General features: G+C 40.0%; 2 pseudogenes across 1 annotated transcript; one reads left to right on the forward strand and one right to left on the reverse strand.

The window, feature by feature from the left end:
• Positions 1-1337: 1337 nt before the first annotated feature.
• Positions 1338-1736, reverse strand: LOC149848661 (small ribosomal subunit biogenesis GTPase RsgA 1, mitochondrial pseudogene; annotated as a pseudogene).
• A 6620-nt stretch (positions 1737-8356) lies between these two features.
• On the forward strand, positions 8357-9343 carry LOC149848662 (NDR1/HIN1-like protein 1 pseudogene; annotated as a pseudogene). Its single transcript, XR_016433028.1, has one exon. The product of XR_016433028.1 is annotated as an NDR1/HIN1-like protein 1 pseudogene (transcript).
• The last annotated feature ends 8955 nt before the right edge of the window (positions 9344-18298 follow it).

Raw genomic sequence — 18298 nt, forward strand, 5'->3', positions numbered from 1 at the left:
CGCCTACATAAATCTATTTATAGATTGAAACAAACATCATGACAATGGTTTGAAAATTTCTCAACTGCCCTAAAGAAAGCTAATTTTAAGCATTACTCCCTTTTCTCTAACATCTCAAGTGATAAACACATGTTTTTTATAATTTATGTTGATGACATCATCATCACCGACAATGATGATTCCATGATACACAATGTAAAGGTATTTCTGAATCAATGTTTTCATATTAAAGACCTTGTAAAGTTAAAATATTTCCTTGAAATAGAGATGGCCTAGTCCAGAAAGGAGTTTTCTTGAATCAGAGAAAATATACTATTGAATTATTACAAGATGATGGGCTTTTAGGATCCAAACCTAGCGAAACACCTATGGAGCCAAACCATAAGCTGGATCATAGTGATAATCTTGCTGAAGACCCCACGATTTATAGAAGTAGAAGGCACGTGGAATACCGGGCCTTGGCAACTGACACTTGTGAAGTAACTTGGTTGAGATATTTATTAGAAGATTTTGGATTTTCATAAAAGGAATCAACACAAATATTTTGTGAGAATCAATCAGCTCTGCATATTACAGCCAATCTTGTTTTTCATGAACAAACAAAACATATAGAGTTGAATTGTCATTTTGTGACAGAAAAGTTGCTGTAGGGAATCATTAGAACCAATTTTATCTGTAGTAAAAATTAAAGGGCAGACATTTTTCACGAAGGCAGTGGGATGTGATCAATTCATCTGGTTGATTGGCAAGGTGGGTATAATCAATCCTCAGAGATACATCTTGAGGAGGAGTGTTGAACCAGATCCAAATGCACTTAATATTAAGGGTACTAATCCAAACGACCAAGTCAGGTTAGATCACGCCAATCCAGAAGGAGATAAGGATGCCAACATAATGCGTGCAAAATGAAAATCCCCTCAGCAAATCAGTTCCTAAAATTAAGTGATTAGATTGTGTGTTCCTAAATTGTTGTAACCTGTTCTATTTTGAATCCCTATGATTAATGGATTTCGTATATCCATATGTAAACTACATATAGTCCATTATATACTGTGTAAAAGGTAAGGACATCTTAATGAAATCGAGTGATTTTATGCTCAACATAGATAGACCTGCTCTACACACTCCTGTCAACACAATTAAACACTCCTTGGGGTATGTTTGATGGCTTGTCTAGGGTTGGACAAAACAAACAAAAAAGACAGAATAGAACATTGGTTCAAGTCTAACGTTTGTTTGGACCGTACTCAGATGCTATGTTTTAAACGTCCATTATTTGATGTCCGGTACGACATGAATTTGGAAAAGAGGAAAAGAAACATAAAAACATGTTCATTCTATGCTAATAGGAAGACGAAAACAAAATTAACCACTTCGTCATTGACGAGTTCTGATTTGTTGAATGCCAAGGTGACCGGAATCCTGATCGATTCTGCCTCCACTAAGAACCTCGTAAGTGTGAAGGGTTCGAGCTTGGGCTGCTCCATAGAGAAAAGAACAAGCAAATGATCCACATTCGACATTGGAGGGTCGATAATCACGGATTTCCTCTCGAATATGTTCTCGATCATCAATCTCCTATCAACCCAATCAATCCCGCCAACCAGAACCTTGTCCCCCCACCAAAACCCTCCTCTTAATCTTCTTGAGCATCGCTCACAGCACGCAAAGAAGCTCAATGCCGATCCTCTCGTCCCCAATTTTGTTAGAATCGAAATCTTCTGGATGACCACCATTGTCGATTCCCGAGCAGAACTCGATCGGGTCCAAGAAACCCCCAAATTCGTTCGAATCCGGCAGGGGGGGTAGCTTTCCGGCACTGCTGGATATATAGATTCGCCGCGACCCCGATGCATTCGACGAAAACCGCTGATTGTGCACCGACCAGTGGACAGGTGGCAACCCCTACTGAAGAAGGAGCCTCCGCCGCTCACGGAGGTCACCGGTGGCACCGCCGCTGAGTGCGCGGTGGTGTGCCCGTGCAGCCAACAGGTCCACCGGTCGGTAGATCATTTTTTTTTTTTTTAATTTGTTTCCTCTGTTCTTGTTCCTTTTGTAACAAGGAGGGAAGAGGTGGATAGAAAATAACACACATTAATGAACGCTGAGGATATGCGAAACATCGTCTACAGCGTCCAATGTTTGTTCAAACATACCCTTAAAGAACCCAAGCACATGACACATTCCAGGGGCTATATGCGTGCTTACACATCATGCATGTTCTGCTTTTTAACACGTTCATGTCATATATGTTGATCCTCGCAAGTGGTACAAATGAGCTACATCAAGTGCTACGGACTAGCTAGGATTACCCCCAATAGTTATCTATCAGGATATGAAATGGATAAGAAAAGCGATGAATTGCAAGCAAGAAAGTGCAATGTTAATAGTATAAAATGTGAAGTGAGATACATTTTTGAAGAACAGGGATCCCCTCGTACATTCAGTCCCAGCCATCCAACAGAGCCGTTGATTGGATGGCTAGGATTGAATGTATGATGGAACCCATCCTATTTCAAAACGATGGGATCTCGTGTTTATTTTTGAAATGACCGTGGAAGTCTATTTTTTTTTTTTTGAAAGAAGATCGTGGATGGGATCCGTGTTTATTTTTGAACTGATCGTGTAAACGTTTTTTTTTTTTTTTTGAAAGAAGATTGTGGAACTGTATTTATTACAAGTGAAAAAGAAAATGCCCAAGAGGCACTATGGAAATACAAGTGGAAGCAAATAAGAAACTACATAGAGACAAGTAGGAAGTGATGATGCAAACTCAACATGGACAATACTCGTCGTAGATTAACAATCATATAAAAAAACGTAGTAACATAAGTGAGACCAATTGCAGTGAGTACGGATGGCAGTGGACGGGGGGAACGGGTCAGGCCCGTTTGGATTGGGGACGAAGGACATGAAACAGGGATGGAGGCAGGGATAAAGGTTAAAATCAAAACTCGTGCGAGGATGGAGGTGGGGATGGACTTACTCTTTACGCCACCCCCACCTTGCCCCGCTCCGCCCCATCATAAATCCTTGTAAGGGATGGCAATGGACCGAGGGGGAAACGGGACCCGGCCCTGCCTCGCCTCTGTTTGGACCGGAGATGGAGGACATAAAATGGGATGGAGGCAGGGGTGGAGGTTAAAATCAAAACCCATGCGGGGATGGAAGTCTGAATTTTGAGACGGAGCAGGGTGGAGACCTTGTGCCCTTTCCCCACCCCCGCCCCCTCCCCCTCCCCCTCCCCTAGGCATCCCTAAAAGTGAGGGAGAAGCTACAGGGAACAAGAGAGTAATGACCGGTAATCAATCCAAGAAGTGAGAGTGAAGTGAGCTTCCCACTAATGGTGGTGGGTTGACACTACTACACTCTATGGAAGTGCTTTCCAGTAACTATGGCATACCCTTCTTAGGTCCAATTCTAACCCAAGATTGATGACTAGGGCCAACACGTGTTGTTGGTGTAATAAACTTTTCTTAGTGGGTTCAAAATCGCCTCTTCCATGATCTCACTGGAGATTTGATTACATATTATTTCATTCGGCCTTTGGGAAAAAAGAAAAAAAAAAGAGATGAAAAACATTGTTGTTGGTGTAATATGTAGGACCTGGACCTGGACCTGGACCTGGACCCATATGCTTATCTGCCTAAGCTAGGCTAAGATGGACCCAACACTTATTATCTTATGAAACCTTGTGTTCAGCCCGACTAAACTAGAGGTAATTTCTCCATACAAGTAGGGGTGCAAACGGGTTAGATTTGGGCTAGATCCAAATACAAATCCAAATCCAAATCCAAAATGCAAACAGTAGATCCAAATCTGAATTCATATCCGGATCCAGATCTAGATCTGAATAAGATCCAAAGAGGTTAGATTGAATACGAATCCAAAATACACGCGATAGAAATAGATTCAGCAAAAGATAGAATAAAACATACTATTTATGTGTAAAAACTGCATTCATGTCATATTTTTGGTGCAAAAACTTGAAAGTGATTAAAACTGCATTTGGGGCTTATCCAAAACTGACACAAATCTGAAAGTGATCCGATTGAACAGATCCTAATCCGATCCAAATCTATATTTGGATTTTGCTTATAGGATTCATATCTCGAAAGAAACGTGTAGGACTCCGATTGGATATCCGAATATAACGATATGTTTTTGCAGCCCTACCCACAAGCATACCTACTTTCAAGCCAGCGTGGTAAGAATGTGGACCCTCGTTTTGGAAACAGTAGTTGGAACAGGGTCAAACTTTCCATGGTCCAAACAGCCCCAATTCTTCTTTACAGTGTGGTTTTAGATTGATTTCTTCTTTTTTTTTACTAAAAGGTGCAAAAAACTCGAGGTCTTTTTTGTAAATTGCCACTACATGTGTAGTAATTAAGGTGGTGGGGAAGCAAAGGACAAAGTTAGGTAGGCCATCAAATAATTGAGCTAAAAAATGAGGTCCACTTTTTCAATCACCTTGAACAGGTCAACTATCCATCATCTTACTTTTGCAATACAACACATAGACCATACATTTGGCTACCTTCATGGGAATAGATGATGTCATAATTAAGCAGCCCTGAATTCTGTTGCTCCAAATCCTACTGATCCGTGGGATTCTGAGACCATCATCCAGTCATGGTGGCAAACATCAGAGATATTTTCAAAATATCCGGAAAATAGCTCTTTATTTTTTTGTTGCCATCTTTAAATAAACGGCCAAAATGTCATGATACTATCATTTTAACAAAAACGCATCATAATATCTTTGATGATATTTAAGTTGATAATGGCTATTTCATTATCTCATAAGAAATTTTCTTCCATTGCTTTCCCATTTCAAACATTCTTACACCCCTAGTTACGTGTTTGGGTCTGGACCTGGTACCATCATCTCAAATCTGGTTTGGGTCTGATTCAAACCCGACCCATTTACACCCCTAGTTACGTGCAGGGCTGGGATACCAACCCGAGTAGCTGGCTGCTCGGCTCGTCAGAAGCTCGTTCATGAATGTCAAATGAGTTCAGTGATACGAGATGCAAGCAGCTCGTGTGGCTCAAGTGAGCCGAGTACTAACAATGGTTGTTTGTCTCGGCTTGGCTTGTCTAAGTTTGTATATCCTATATATCACAAAATATAGGGTAACTCAACTGGCTAGATGGGTGTACAAGGAACAATGGACTGTGAACACATGCTTGTAAAAGGCTTTTTCACTATCTCGGGTTCAGCTTGTCAGCTTGGCTCAGCTCATATGAACGATCCGAGTCCGAGCAAGGCTCTAACATAAACGAGCGCAAGCCTTACCGGCTTGTTTTAGATCAACTGATCGTATCGTATAACTTGATTTTCTAAGGGTCACAAAATTCAATGTTATACAATACATCAAAATTTCAATATTAAGAAAATCATATTTTACCTCAAATCCACCTGATCCAAACTGTGTTTACTAGTAAATAAACCATGTTGAATGCATTCATGGGGTCTAATTGGATAAATAAAACTTGCACCTATGAAATTCAACTAGAGAGTGTCATACTTTAGACTGTAGCCAATATTTTTTCATATATATATATATATATATATATAGAGAGAGAGAGAGAGAGAGAGAGAGAGAGAGTAATACATCCGTGTTCATGTTAAATGTAACACGCTAGCAGATTTTTGACATTTTTTTTTTGCAATTCCCACCTTATAGATGTCTTCAGCATCATTGATTTACTATAAATTGATACTTGGATCATGCATTTAGATAATAAAATAATAGCATTTGAAGCTTCAAAAAGTTATGAAAACCGTAGGCCTTTGATTTTTGAAAGCTTATAAAAACATATACATGCATCAAAATCAAATGCTTCAAGAACTAATTAATTCTTATAAAATTCAGACATAGAGATCACATCTGTACGGTCAGAATTTTTTTTAAAAAAAACCCAGAAAATCTAATAACATGGTTTACTTAGCGCCGTGCTCATTTAGCATGTATACATATTAGAGTAAAGTGATTTGTTATCGTCTTGAAGGTTATTTGATATCGGATGAGATGAACTCACAGATAAAAACATCACATAATTAAGGTCCACCATAATCACGAATGTGGGGGGAGGCCTGCTATACGTAGGGACCATCAGGTGGGGCCCAAGATCCATGTCAAGATTGATTACCATGCCTCATCAAATTGAATGCTATGATCACCACCAAATCCTTTTAGGTGCTCTATGAGAAATCATCCCTCAAGATTCAAAACTCTTGTTATGGGTCCCAAGAGGTGCCAGGTTGACTGTAGCCCTGTCTCAAGCTGTATTGAGACTTTCTTATCGTCAAAATGAATGGTACCCACAAACCATTCAAAGCTTTTTGTGTTGGACAAATTTCAGCCATCTCTTTTTCAACCATTGATGCCATCCATCTAGGAAGTGAACGTCCTTCAAAATTTTTGCCAAACCCATTCAGGTGGAGACCATCCTTTTGGGTGCCCTTCATCTTGATGACGGGCCGCATCCAAGATACCTTAGACAGTTTTCTGTTCATGTTCCATTGGACCCAGGGCCGTACCTGTGTTTTATGGGGCCTGAGGCGGAGGGAAAAAATGGGCCTCCTAATTAATAGTAGGAGTTTTGAGGGCAGGGCCTCGAAATTTTTTGAGTCCCTATTAAAAATGGGCTCCCTAAAAATAGGCCCCCTATTAATAGCAGGAGTTGGGGGCAGGACCTCCGAATTTTTTTGAGCCCCCTATTAATAGTAGGAATTCAAGGGCAGCGCCTCTAATTTTTTGGGGGCCCTTGTTGAAAATGGAATCCCTATTAAAAATGGGCCCCTAAATTTTTTTTGGCCCAGGGGCCCTGAGGCCCAAGTCTCATTGGCCTCTTGACAGGTCCGGCTCCCTGATCCGCGCTTTTTTAAGTTGGACCATTGGGGCCTTTTGTGGTCACCTAATTCATTTTTTTTACGGGCATAGATTTTGATGAATCCATGTTATACTTAAGAGATTAACAGTGATTGTGGTGAGAAGAAAATAAAAAAAAGTTCATAGAAGTTCCTCACTAAGAATTATCAGTAAAGAAAAAAGCCAAGGAGGAGGAGAATAAGGATCCAATTTACATGTCAATTTCCTATACCATTGTTTGCATTATATATAAAGGTTGACAAGAACGCAGTTGGGCAAAAAATCAAAATAGTGAGAGTCAATATCTCGTTGAGATATTGAAAATTTTAATATTTTTCTCACTTTTTTATCTGCAAAAATATTCGTTGAGATATTGAAGTCAAAAGGCACTCTCTCCCAAGTTTTAATTTAGAAAATAGATGGGATAATTGGGACCCCATACATCGCCAACTACTCTACTTTCCAATTTTTTGACTCATTGTTGAGGTTTTAATTGTTTTACAAATTACCCCTTCAAGAGAAGAAAGCAACACATGATTGTTGCCCCCACTAGGGGCTAGGAAAGATAAGGGCAGGCCACTCATTTGTTAGAAAAGTATTCCACGGTATTTAATCACAACAATTCAAAGTAATGTACTGTATACTGAAAAAGACTCCCATGGTTAAATGGGAAACTATATATAGACAAGTGATCAGAGTATAAAAAAAAAACAATCTTGGCAAAGAAAAGTAACTGTACATCTTGATTTTTTTTTGAAGACCAGGAACCCTTGCTGAGAATCAGGTCACATAATGGGCCACCTCCTTGTGAGCTAAACCCCGGGTGGGGTCACTAACACCCAAGTTTTTGATGATCCCACTAGTTGAAGGCACCCGCAGACTTGGTGAGAGTTAACCTTTTGATGAAGGGATTTCTGAAAAGAAAAAAATTAAGAAATTAATTTTATAGAGTAAAAAAATTAAAAATACAAAAAATTAAACTTTTTAAATAATATGAAAACATTATAACATTTCCTTTGTCGTCATATAAGGATCATCTTATAGGGATAAAACAACATACTTTCAAAATAGCTTTTGTTTAAAAACATACACCATTTTTTTCTGAATTATATTTGGTACGTACGTACTCAAAACCTACGTCAAAGAGATACGTCATCTTATCTTCGTGTCGTATCCTCTTTTATACTATTTTTAATAGAAATTGCAGAAAAAAAAAGTCCTTTTAATTCAGTATCCTTGTGACCGAGATTCAAACTCGATTTCAAATTCAGTATGCATTAAAAAAAGAAAATAAAAGTCAAGCCCCACAATCCGTCCTCTACCGAAAACCTAAACTACCCCTGCCACCAAAAAAACAGTCACCTCCTACACACTATGAGATTGCTGATGAGATTAGCTGTTGTTGTGGACCCCAACTTCATTCACCCCGAAGCCAGCACTCTTAAATCCACACCGAACAATCTCCAACCCTCTGCAGACATTCCAGCCTCTCCTCCCTCTAACTCTCTCTCCCATTCTCCCACCACCACCGCCATCATGTCGGTGAAGGACTGTGGGAACCACCGTCCCCGCCGGAATAAGCTGTACCGGCGGCTCTTCGCGGGGCTGTTGGTCTTCATCATTCTGGCCCTGTTGGCCGTGTTGGTATTCTGGCTCGTCGTCCGCCCCATGAAGCCGTCGTTCCTTCTGCAGGACGCCACCGTCCAGCAGTTCAACGTCTCCGTCTCCAACCTGTTGACCACCGCCCTTCAGGTGACGCTCTCCTCCCGCAACCCAAACGACCGCGTCGGCGTCTACTACGACCGGCTCCTGGTGTACGCCACCTACATGAACCAGCAATTCACGCAGCGGACGGAGCTGCCGCCGACGTACCAGGGCCACGGCGACGTCTTCCTCTGGTCTCCCTTCCTGCTCGGCCAGAACGTCCCCGTGGCCCCCTACCTCGCCGCCTCCCTCTGCCAGGCCCAGGCGTACGGCACCGCCATGTTCTCCATCCGCATCGACGGCCGGATCCGGTGGAAGCTCGGCACCTGGACCTCCGGCCCCTTCCACCTCTACGTCCAGTGCGACGCCTACCTCTCCCTCGCCGGCCGCGGCATCCACGGCGTCTTCCCCATCTCCCATTGTTACACCGACATCTAACGAGGACGGCGACCGTCCGATTGGTTCGGTTCCCCCCACACTTCGCCTCTGCAGTAAGATCAACTGGTTAACTCTCCCTCTCTTCCTTGTTGTAAGGGTATTTTGGTCAATGTCAAAAAAATTAAAAAAAAACATGCGGTGGTTGTAAAAGCTAGCAATAATTATGGAGGCAAAGAAAAGTGATAAGAGTAAGAGAATAGCTTGTTTGTAATTTGTATATTTTGTTTCATTTTCTTTTTTCTTGGAAAGAGGGAGAAGGGTTCTCTTTGTATTATTTCTAAATTTGTAATGATTTTTAATAATTGGGGATTGAATTTCTCTAATTGTGGATTTTCTTTTCCTGTTGAAGGAGGCTTTTTTTTGTTGAGATATGGAAAAGTGGGATAAATTGGGTTAAGTTGGGAACTTGAATTGTACTGCTTGAGATGCAATTTCCAAATTTATCCGGCTTTTGTTGATAAGCGGGTGTATTCATGCCCCAATTTCTGGACTATCTTGATGAGGCGGTGCTTGCGCTGAGTGCTTTTCAAAATGACGGTTTTGTCTCTGAATGGGAACTTGAATCCGAGTTAATTTGGGGATTGGATTGGGTCGAATTTCACGGGTTCTATTCCATGTATACATCTGGTGTTTGGAACTGAATCCGATCGAGCCCAGATCGGGTGCAATATGATTGCACAAATATTTGTGAATTAAGCACATGATTGCCCTTCATCGCTGACATTCATCACTTCAAGATGGAAGGTGATCAGGTGCTTAATGCACAAATATTTGTGCAATCATATTGCACCTGATCTTTTCACACTGGGTCCTGGGTGATAATTTCAGAATATTTGGAAGTCTTATTTCTTTCTTGTTCCAAACGGTAGACTCGATGGGGGCCGGCAGAGTTGCACCATCTTCTTTCACGCGTTCATTTTTTTTTTTTTTTACAATAAAATTTTTATGTACACAGTTTTATTTTAGCTTTTTACGTGGCTTCGTACTTCCCTTTAAAATTCACACGTTTTTGTTGAATGCTAAGCATCGCTTTTGGCACGTACTTCCGATAACTACGTGGCAAAGGCTTCGTAATTGTGTACGTAACTATTTATTCTATCATGGGGTATGGGGTAAAATGGGGATTATATATATTAACTCATAATAATGCTGGCCTTCCATGGTGTTTTTTTTATTATTATTATTGGGTAAGCACGTTGTTAGAATTTGGTATACGTCATTTTTTGTAAGAATCTGTTTTCTAAAATTAGTCCTTTATTCTTTCGTTAAATAACTAAATATCAACCCCACCCACAAGAGCGGGTTTCCATCTTTCCAAGAATTTTATTACATACGTTAGCAATCATGTAAGATTTTAATGGTTTGCTTCCCTTCATTAGCTAATATTTTAATGGTGATGAAATTATTGCATGAGTGGACGTGACGAAGGGGACACCTCTCTCTCTCTATTTTCGTGATGCCTGTGGGCGTGGAGAAGCAAATTTGTCGTTTAATGTCGGATTTTCTTTGGTCTGGGTGTCACCTTAAGAGTAAGCGCCATTTGGTTGGTTGGCGAACGGTGGTGTTACCGAGGCGTATGTTTGGCTTAGGTGTTTTTGCTCCAAGACAGAGGAGTATTGCTCTCGTAGCCAAGCAATGTTGGATGGCTCATCAACCAGGCTCTCCATGTGCTCGCCTGCTCCATGCTAAATATGGTGCTCCTGATTTATCTCTTTTTCGCCATGGAACCCGGGGTCTGGCGATCTCGCACTTGCGAAGCATGTGGCTGAGAGCCTTATCGTCCTTCAGAGATCAAACTGGGGATGCTGGAAATTATGATCAGTGGTTGCAATGGGCGATTACTCCAAATGGAGTGTTCCACACCCACAAAGTGTATAGATCGTTGCTCCCCCAAGGGGCAGATTGGTTCCCTGAGCGTGCGTTATGGGGTAAGGGCCCTTCTCCAAGATCTCGATTCTTGGCTTGGTTAATTTTGCATGATAGGGTTCAGACTCACAATTATTTAAAGAAGTTGGGCTTTCAGTTTCCAAGTTGGTGTGTGTTGTGTCAAGCTACTGAAAAAACTACTTTTCATTTATTTTGGTCCTGCCCAATCTTTGTGGCCCTATTTAATAGGACGTGGAGATCTCCGAACGTAATTGTCAAAGAAGAGTCTTTTGCGCTTGATCTTCTCCTGGGCCCTATTGAAATTAGACGATGCAAGCGGTGGAGACTGATCTGGAAGACATGGTTGCTTACTACTTGGTGGTTTGTTTGGATGGCACGCAATGATGCTACTTTCCGTCAAATTTCGGTCATCTTTAATCATCTTGTCCATAAAATCCTGGTTGATGTATATGCAATATTACGTATGCATCTTAGAGACCTCTCCTCTCATCTGAACGACGTTCACTCAGCGGTGGTTTCTTCTAATCCTGCGGATCCTGGTTGAGTAGGCTTTGTTGTTTTGTTGCTAGTTGTCTGTAGTTTCTTTTCTTTAGCTTTGTTTTTTCTATATTTTAGCTTTGTTTCTTCTGTGTCTGGTTCATGGGTTCAACATTTTGTTGATCTTCATGAGTATTAATGTTGATATTCTTTCGGCTCTCTCTCTCTCTCTCTCTAGATCAGGAGATTTTTGGGATGGTTGATGGAGAAAATTAGTGCACCATAACTTATTGCTAATTTTCTATTAATCTCTCTCTATCGCATGGATGAAGAAGATCAAGAAAGATGATTGTTGAGATAAATTAATGATGGAAATTAATGAAGGGATATGCAATTGCTAACTCTCTACTGTCAGAGAAGGTCAAGACGCTGGAGCGACTTCGAAGAGTTACTGATGAAAATTAATGTAGGGATAAATAATTTTCGTTAACTAAACTGAAAGGGATACCCGCCTCTCTCTTTCTCTCTTGTTAATGAAGATCATAGCGAGATTTTGGTGCAGTTAATGAGGTTTTGGAGTGAGAAGTGCTTTTTTTTCTGGGGGATAGGCCAAAAGGAACAAACCCCATTACCGACCCCACATTGGCTCCATTGGTAAAATCCTTTAAATCCCCTTGGGAGTACACCCAGCTTCGTGCGGCAAGGAATTTCAATTCACTCGCCCACTAACTTGGTGACATTCACAATTCGCGGTAGATGAGCGGAGCCGCGGTGAGCGAGTGATAAGTGGGGCTTTACATCCTGAAAAATATAATTTTTGGTACGCTTGGCTGTCTCTGACAGTGATGGCAGTGGACCAGGGCGGGGAACAAGGTCTCCACCTCTGCCCCGTTTCAAAATCCAAGCCTTCGTCCCCACCTCAATCCTTGCATTTCAACCTTCACCCCCGGCCTCCATCCCCGTTTCATGTCCTCCATCCCCGGTCCAAACGAGGGTGAGGCGGGGCAGGGCCTCGTTTCCTCTTAGTCTATTGTCATCCCTTAAAGGATTGGGGACGGGATGAGGCGGGGTCAGGCGGGGATTGGGATGGGGATGGGGCGGTGCAGGGAAAAGCTTAAGTCCATCTCCGCCTCCATCTCCGCCTCCATCCCCGCACAGGGATATATAGATTTTAACTTTCATCCCCGCCTCCATCCATGTTTCATGCCCTTCATCCTCGATCCAGGGCGGAGGAGCCCTGTTGTCCCCTGGTCCACTGCCATCCCTAGTCTTCCGAGACACTGGTCATTTGTGTCCTTGATCTTCTAAGTTGGAGAAGTGAGTCATGCGAGCAAAGGGGTTTGTTGTTTGGTTCCTGCCAATTATGGGCGACTAGCTTGGTGCATAGTTTTGCTTGTCAGTCTTGTCTGGGATTATGTTCTTTCTTTCTTTTTATTTGGATAGGTAAAGATGGGGTTAGGTTGACCCCTACAAGTTTTACGGATTCGAACTTGCAACGTCCCAGCAACACAAGGTGGCTTGCACTCACTGCTCCTGCCAGACAAGTACCACTATGGCACTATCAAACAACTACCATATGAGAAATTTTAGTTTTCAGTGTCAGGAAATTCGTATGCGGTGAGATGGGTGGTGAAAAGTGTAAAAAAAATAAATTGTATAGAAGTTATATAGAAGGACACATGTATTTTCTATAAATATTTGATATATTTTGTATAAGAAACATCAGTCAGAAAATACAACAAATTTACATCGTGTGTATACAAAAGAAAAAATATCGAGAAATAAAGTCATCGTTTGCTTGTATTTATGGAGGTGGGGAAACCTGAAACAAGGGAAATATGTTTTTGACAAGGGAGACTTAGGGCACGTTTGGAAGCGAGAAAGATGCAAGAAAAGTAATGGAAAATGGAAAATTCCATATTGATTTTTAGACCCTTACAAATGAGAGATTTTTTCTCGCTGAGAGAGTTTTTCAAAAAATTACATTTTTTGATAAAAAAAAACATTCCTCCTCAGGGGTGAAAAAATGTTTTCTACCAAAATAATTTATTTTTATACTTACCACCACCCATCTCACCACCACCATCCACTTCCTCCTCTTCTCTCTCATTTTTTCACTCTATTTTTCTCAAGCTACACAAACAAGCGAAAAACTTTTTTTAAAAAAATTTAGCATAGGCAAAATTTTCTTTTCCTATGAGAGTTTTTCTCTCTTCCAAACGTGCCCTTAGAGACAGGATTAGGTCTGAGTGTGCTCTGACAGTATTCCCTCAAAGAACCCTTGGATGCAGTTGATATCAAGATGAACGGAATCCAAAATCTGTACGAATGGAATGCCTATCACTTGGATGGACCCCTCTTTTTTCCAATGCGGTTCGTGTTTCTGATAGACGGCATCAGAATGGTTTAAAATGAATGAATGACTCATAATGAGCTTGTTCATTGTTTTGATGGGTGTCATTCATTTTCTAAGATGATCGACATCCAAGGCAACTTTGATTGTATCTGACATGTGATCCTCTCTATTAAACTTAGGGTTGTTTATTTCACCCAAATTTACATATAAAAATGAGGGTTTACGTATGAAACACACCATTTTTTTTATGGAGTTGAAACGAACATGTCAACTTCATTTTCCTCTAGGGCCAACTAGGGGTGTCAAAATTTGACCCGACCTGCCAACCCGCTTCTTAGTCGGGTTAGGGTTTGGCTTAAACGGGTTCGTGTCGCAAATGGGTCGACCCGCCTAACCCGTTTATTAATCAGGTCGTGTTCGTGTTAGGGGTATGTCAACCCGTTTGACCCGTTTAATAAACGGGTTAGGCAGGCGGGTCAACCCATTTACACGAACCCGTCCCGCAACCCGTTTGACCCGTTTAATAAACGGGTTCGTGTCGTAAAAGTATAATATGTATTTTTTTTGTGTTTCTAATTGTGTTATTCGGGTTACTCGGGTCGGTTATCGTGTCTATGTTATCGGGTCGACCCGTTTAATAAACGGGTCGCTGTGTCGTGTAATCGTGTCATATCGACCCAACCCGTTTATTAAATAGGTTAACTGTGTCGTGTCGGGTTACCCGTTTAATAAATGGGTTGTGTTCGTGTTTGCCACATCCAACCCGTTTAATAAACAGGTCGTGTTCGTGTTGAGGTATTCTGACCCGCCAACCCGACACACCAACCTGCCGACCCAACCCGATTGCCACCCCTATGGCCTACAGTCATCATGGGCTTGTTTATTTTCACGTTGAGCATATTTACATATGCATTTTTTCACATATGGGATGGCTTTTTCACATGTGTGATGGCTTTTTCATCATGGGAAACATTTCTCATGGAGTCTTTTAGTATTGATGAGAATGAAACAAACCACCGCAGTTGTGACTGTTTGGTTCATTTTCGTAGAACGAAATGTTCTTTCATGGAAAGAAAACATATTGCTAAAATTCTTGTCATCTTAGCTTTCTCATGAAATTTTTTTCATATGAGAGAGGTAAGAAAGTATTTACATATAAAAAAAAAGGTGGTGTGAAAAAGTGGAGCTCACTTGTGGCAACACCATTGCACTTTCCCATTAGGACGCTTAGATGTTTGTTTCATCCATAGTGGGAAAGGTGAAAAAGGATGCCAGCAATTTACTATGAAAATTATATGAAATAAACGGACCTTTGGAAAAAACATACCCACATGGAAGACCCCTCAAGGTTCGCCGAGATCTGTAAGGGTATGTTTGATAGCTCATCTTGTGCATTGCACGGGATAAAAAAGATGTCAAAAATACAGTTTTTAACAAACATTGGATGTGGCGGGCAACGTTCTGTGCATTTGTCGTGTCCATTAACCTATGTTATTTTTATTTCACCTCCTCCTGTTAAAAAAAAACAAGAACGGAGGGAACGACGTTAAAAAAAATGGGGGCATGCATGACACTCAGCGGTACTCGATGGAGAAATGCCAAAAACCGGCATAGGCGTAGGCACGACGCTCGGCAGAGAAATGCCGGGAATCTGCTGTAAGACACTCAAATTTTTTAGGAATTTTTTAAGGATTTTGAAAATAATTTGTGAAAAGGTAATGTATTTAAAAATTTAACTTCGTGGATTTTGAACTATTGGGATTCGGATCAGGGTCTAATACCAAAAATATCCAAAATCCATTAGTTATGGAAAATGGATACAGTAGCTGGATCTAGTTCCTAGATAATATCCAAAATTTCAATGAAGGGTATAAAAGAAAAAAAGAATGTATATGGGTCAAATTATGATAAATGGATCCAGATATTGAAAGGATCCAAATTAGATCTGGATCTCAATATCCGAAATCCAAATTGGTTTTGATAAGTGTATGGAGCAAGGTACATGAGAGTGGACCCAACATGGATCCAAATTTTAATAAGATCCAATAAGGAAGAGAAATTGAAAGAAGTATTAAGTATAGAGTTTACTTCATGAAATAAAGGTCATATAAGTTAGTTACATAGTGCATATATGAGATAAAATAGAATATGCACTTAGTTACACTACAAGAAATCTGTGGATTAGCGACGACCTCAATCCATCGTTGTAGAGTTTAGCGATGGATTAGCGATAGATTAGCACGGCTAACTTTCATCGTAAAATTCTAGTCGCTAATTAGTGATGAAAACTTTTTGTCGCTAGTTTCGTCCCTAATTTGCGATAAATTAGTGAATGACATGATTTCGTTGCAAGGTCGTCATTAATCTGCAGAGATTTGGTTTGGTGACGGATTAAAATTCGTAACAAATCATTGGCCGATTCACTTTTGTGATGGATAAATATTCATCCCTAGTCCGTTGTGAAATTAGACGTTGATACTAAATAGCAACGGATAATATTCATTGCTAATCCGTCGTGAAATTAGACGTTGATACTAAATAGCAATGGATAATATCTGTTGCTAATCTGTCGCAAACAATAAAAAACTAAAAAAATTTGTTTAAAATATAAATATCGAGAAAAAATTATCGTGATACAATTTATATTTCCTGTATAATTTATATTTCCTATGTATAAAAAATAAAGTATACATAAAAAATACATATACATAATATAAAAAATAAAGTATACATAAAATAAAGTATAAATAAAGTAAACAATTTATTAATCCGCTATAATCCTCGCCAAGTTCTAATTATTTACAAGTAAACATTTACAAAGATTTTCTTTTGAAACAAAAAGAAGGTACAACAAATTCAACACATGAATCTAATCATCGCCAAGATTTTGTGCGTCATCTTCTTCATTGTCTCAATCTGCCCCTTCAGCTCCTCTACGCTGATTATCTCCAACATCCTACAAGAGAAAAGAAAGGTTAGTATTGATAAACAAAATATAATGAAATAAATTATATGCAATGCACCTAAGTTGAGGCAATCAAAGTAACATGAGTGAATTACACACGATCTAGCTAGCAATAAAGTGAAGGATATTAACCGAATTCAGATGTGTTCTAAGGCTGACATAAAAAATTCATAATGATTCAATCATGCAAATATGTGTTCTAATTATGCATATACTAGCTTGAAATCTAACGACATGAAACTTTCATACCTGACAGGCACCTGCAGACGAAGTTTCTCTGTCTTGAAAAAAGCTGCAAAACTCATTACGGACAACGTCAGAAATTACTTCATGTAAATAGTCATGCATTGTGTCCTTAATAAGCTGGCGGACACCATCCCAAGAATTAGGCGGGTCAGTCGAATGCTTAGAGATGATGCTGGCGAGAGAACTCTATGAGTCGTAACTGGAGGAGGCAACGACTGGTGAGGTATTCATATTACTCTCAAACCCGAACATACGACCCTTTTTGGGTTCACCTGTTGCAGTCACCCATGATGCATGATCAAAAGACGGATGCTAAGTAGAGTCATCACCATATCGCTCTACTATCTATTGCTCGTATGACTCTTACAAAGTAATGATTACAATGTGGATTAATAATTAAGAATTACAATGTTTATGATAACTTTCATATTACAATGTTTATTAATACAATAAATACATACAATTGTCATTCTCGCCTTCTCTGATACAAACTCTTATGTGTCTTATGTTTATGTGTTTCAACAAACACATCCTTGTATGGCACAATGCCTCTTTTTTCTTCTTCCTGCGAAGTTAAATAAAAAAAAAATTATTTAACAGATATGCAACAATACTTATAAAATTGAATATATATATATATATATATATATATATATATATATTGATGAGTTACCATTTTCTTCAAGTGGCTCCCAAAAGTCTTAGATCCACCTGTGTGTAGATGGACATCGGGCATCTTCGCTCGGTTTTGTGTAGCCTTCATTGAGCCATTTCAACATTTATGCCCTGCCCACTTGTCGCACATTGCATCTCAAACATCTGACTTGATAGTAGGAGGTTCATGTCCCTTCCACTGTAGTAGATCATCTATCATGTTAGATGCTTTTCTTGTTGCAGTCTTCATATTGTGCAGCATGTCTGTAAATCGATTGGAAGCCACCTTCTGCCACACCTTCATCGCGTTCTGCTCCTCTATCGTAGTCGCGAAGCAATTCAAAGCCTACAAATAATTTCAAAAAGTTAGTAGACATGACTATAACAAAAAATTAAATATGAAACACATTAACTATGAGAAACAATTATATACCATGAATGAAGACCATAATTTGTCCAACATCTTTTTCAGATACTCTTTCCATTGAGCGACTGGTCCTGGTAAATATTGAACTAGTGAATGTCTAATCTCTCGTATTACTTCTTGTGGCTCAAACCTCGCACTGCACATGAATTGGTACGCATTAACTATCAATATACAATATTTATAAGGTAAGTATAGGATAAGTGAAAATGAAATACTTACGGTCGATTATCGATATACACTATTTGAATAAGTCATCATGTGTCAGA

Source organism: Nuphar pumila, chromosome 1 (genome assembly GCF_984573655.1).
Source record: "Nuphar pumila chromosome 1, dmNupPumi1.hap1.1, whole genome shotgun sequence".
In the NCBI taxonomy this organism is placed as follows: domain Eukaryota; kingdom Viridiplantae; phylum Streptophyta; class Magnoliopsida; order Nymphaeales; family Nymphaeaceae; genus Nuphar; species Nuphar pumila.